The sequence below is a fragment of the Terrapene carolina genome, unplaced genomic scaffold (genome assembly GCF_002925995.2).
Source record: "Terrapene carolina triunguis isolate 2854851 unplaced genomic scaffold, T_m_triunguis-2.0 Scaffold68, whole genome shotgun sequence".
Lineage (NCBI taxonomy): Eukaryota > Metazoa > Chordata > Testudines > Emydidae > Terrapene > Terrapene triunguis.
Genome location: NW_020664419.1, coordinates 78606314 through 78609813, shown reverse-complemented (window position 1 = coordinate 78609813; position 3500 = coordinate 78606314). Strand labels below are relative to the sequence as shown.

The window sequence follows — 3500 nt, the reverse complement described above, 5'->3', positions numbered from 1 at the left end:
TGACCCCGACGTGATTCGAACACGCAGCCTTCTGATCTGGAGTCAGACGCGCTACCGTTGCGCCACGAGGTCCTGCTGGGCAGTGCGGCGCCCAGCGTTAGAAATCACCAACCGCCACAACCTAACGGCTGCTCCCTTGCAACTTCGCTGAGTCCCAACTGGCGGAGGCGAAGCGGGCTGGTGACACGGCCCGACAGTGACGGGCTCTGTCCTGCGCGCCCTGACCGTGGCAGGGAACCCCTCGCCCCGGCGTGGGAACGGTCCAATTGCCTCACGCTGGCCCGGCTGCGCTCGCGCGTCCCGCTCCCGGCTCTGACCCGCGGGAGCCTCGCGGCCAGGGCGCCTAACGGCCCCTTACCCCCAGCCTGGCCCGGACAGGCACCTCCCCCGCGCAAGGAATCTCGGCCGCCCCCCCCCAGTAGACACCCCCCTCCCCCCCACGTGGCGGGGCAGCCCCCACTGGCCTCAGAGCGAGCGGGAAGAGCCCAGCAGCCTCCCCGAGCAGCCCGCCCAGCCCCCACTGCGCGGCAGCCCCCGCCCCCAGAGAACAACACCCCCCACTCCCAGCCCCCCACCTATCCCTGGCAGCAACCGCAACTCACCACCCCGTGCCCCCCACGGCTCCACTTCCGCTCGCTCCCCGCACCCGCTGGACTCCCACGAAGGCCCCCAGTACCTCGCCGGGTTAATCTCGTGCCTCTCCAAGCCCAGCGCCCTCACCCGATCCGTCTGTAGCGGCGCCCAGAAGGCTCCCGCTCTTGCGCTCAGCACCGCCCTGCCAACCCCCGCGGGTTTACAAACGATGGCGGGTTCTGTTCTTTCAGCTACAAGTGAAGGGATCTTCGAGTTGTTGTCACGCAGCTCCTCGTTAGTATAGTGGTAAGTATCCCCGCCTGTCACGCGGGAGACCGGGGTTCGATTCCCCGACGGGGAGGCATTAAATTTTTCAAACGTTCTGTGTTTAGCATTTTTTTTTTTAAATAAACCAAAACATAAAAGAATTAAAGCATGTTTAAAATGTTAAAGAAATTAACGTTTCTAGTTAGCAACGACATTTTGGTTTTTGTTACCTTAAATAAAGAAAATAGTATAGGAATAAAAGATATCTGCCTCCCCGTCGGGGAATTGAACCCCGGTCTCCCGCGTGACAGGCGGGGATACTAACCACTATACTAACGAGGAATTGGCTGGTAGCGAATCTAGCAAGAAGGGTATTTCACAGTTACTTAGTGAGATTGTTGTAAGGCCTGTTAAAGTCAATGGTGAGACTCCTAGTGACTTTGCTGGAATTTGGATCAGATCTTTAATACACAGTGACCTTTCTGATCCCTCTGAGTGAAAGAATTTGCAGAAGACGGTGCAGCCTTTTCTCCATCAGACTTTATTATCCCTTCCCAGCCAGCTGCCTAACTAGGAAAACCACAAGGAAAAAATGGCTGTTCCACGCGCAGGGGGAACAGTGAGGTTAATCGCAGACAGGAGCGCCGCCAGCTTTTCAGACGCCCTATGCGGCGGAAGGTCCCGCCCCATAATGCCGCCCCCCACAGAGGCGGCAGAAGGTCCCGCTGCCGAAATACCGCCGCGGTCGCCGCCCCCCAAATTGTAGTGCCCTAGTCGACCGCCTAGGTCGCCTAATGGGTTGCGCCGGCCCTGATCTCAGAGAGGGCAAGGCGTGTGGCCGGCAAACCACGTAAAATCCAACAAGGATTTTTAGGGCATCTCGTCTTGCCCCAACCTAACACTAAAACAACGAGGAGTCCGGTGGCACCTTAAAGACTAACAGATTTAATTGGGCATAAGCTTTCGTGGGTAAAAAAACCCCACTTCTTCAGCTGCATGGAGTGAAAATTATAGATACAGGCATAAATATACTGGCACATGAAGAGAAGGGAGTTACCTTACAAGTGGAGAACCAGTGTTGACAAGACCAATTCAGTCAGGGTGGATGTGGTCCACTCCCAAAAACTGATGAGAAGGTGTCAATACCAAGGGCTTCTGCGCATTGCATCTGTCCCTCTCTACACTGTCCTGTGCGTTGCCTCCAGCCCCTGCAGCCTGCTTGGTTTTGTGGCCACGCTGGTCCTGCACCCAGGAGCACTCGAACCAGCAGATCAGTGCCGTAACAAGGGCAAAGCGAGTGAGGCACTTGCCTTGGGCGCGCAAAGCTGAGGAGTGCAGAAAAAGATGATGTCAGTGCGTTTGTCTGCAGACAGGGATCCCTGCACCACTCACAGGTAGGGCTCCTCTGGGGCCTGCCCGCCTCTGGCCTCCTGGCCCGTCAGCACACCATGGTGGGGCCAGCCGAGGAAGGCGGCCGGGCGGCTCTGCTCCGGATAAAGGGGCCGCGGTGCCAGCCCCGGGTCCCCCGCCCCGTCGGAAGTGGCGTCAGACACAGGGCGGGCCTGGGGGTTAACCCCTGTGGGCCAGGGCGGGGAGAGGGGCGCCGCTCGGGAGGGGGGTGCAGCAGGGTGTGGGGCAATAGGGAGGGGGCAGGATGGGATGGGGGGCAGCAGGGGACGGGGTGTAGCAGGCCATGGGGCAGCAGGGCATGGGGCAATAGAGACAGGGGCAGGATGGGATGGGGGTGCAGCAGGGCATGGGGCAATAGAGACAGAGGGGCAGGATGGTACGGGGTTCAGCAGGGGCTGGGGTGTAGCAGGTCATGGGGCAGGATGGCATGGGGCAATAGAGACAGAGGAGCAGGATGGGATGGGGGTGCAGCAGGGGATGGGGCAATAGAGACAGAGTGCCTTTGTTTATCATTCCTTATTTCTTATGGAGATCACAGATTGGGAATTTGCGATTTCTATAATATATTAATTTTGTTTAATGTTTAGACAAATTTAATACATTTATTTATGTATTTTTAATTTTTATTCCAGTCTATTGAACAAGACCCTATGAAATTATATGGAAGGGGGAGGGCGCAATTTTATATTCTTGCCTCGGGCGCAAAAATAGCTAGTTACGGCTCTGCAGCCGGTTAGCAATTGATGCCGCGGGCAAGAGCACTAACTTCTGCAGGGAAATATACTGACAATGGCGCCGCTTTCCTAGGGCAGGGAGGGCACCACTACACCCTGAATTCCCGTAACACCTGAACCAGTAGCTGCTCCCGAAAGAGGCTGACTCAGGATGGGGAGCACACTATGCACCAAGCAGCTCTCGCTCTCCTCCAGCCCCGAGTTTGGGTAGGCGATGCACTTTTGCCCCCTTAGCACTGCACGAGGTGGGGCGCAGAGGGCTCACACTTGGGTTGTGTTAGAAGGAAACTGCAGCTGCTGCTATCAGAAAGCACAATCTCCTCTGCATCTCTTGTCACGCACCAGAATGTGAGCATGTTTTTGCAAGGCTCAGCATTAAGCTAGGTTTTATTTTCAGCTGAGGCCCCTAATGTGATGGGTTCAGGCAGCCATGGCCAGCTTGAATATGTGGCTGTATGTATGGAGCCTGTTGCCATGGGTGGAAAGAGGGGAACCCCAGTGGGCCATAGCTGTTGT

At 56.7% G+C, this 3500-nt stretch overlaps 3 non-coding genes across 3 annotated transcripts; 1 reads left to right on the top strand and 2 right to left on the bottom strand.

Annotated features, from left to right (window-relative positions):
* Positions 1–72, bottom strand: TRNAW-CCA. Its single transcript has one exon. It is a non-coding gene; the product is annotated as a tRNA-Trp (tRNA).
* A 790-nt stretch (positions 73–862) lies between these two features.
* TRNAD-GUC lies at positions 863–934 on the top strand. Its single transcript has one exon. It is a non-coding gene; the product is annotated as a tRNA-Asp (tRNA).
* Positions 935–1110: 176 nt separating this feature from the next.
* On the bottom strand, positions 1111–1182 carry TRNAD-GUC. The gene has a single exon. It is a non-coding gene; the product is annotated as a tRNA-Asp (tRNA).
* Between the last annotated feature and the right edge of the window lie 2318 nt (positions 1183–3500).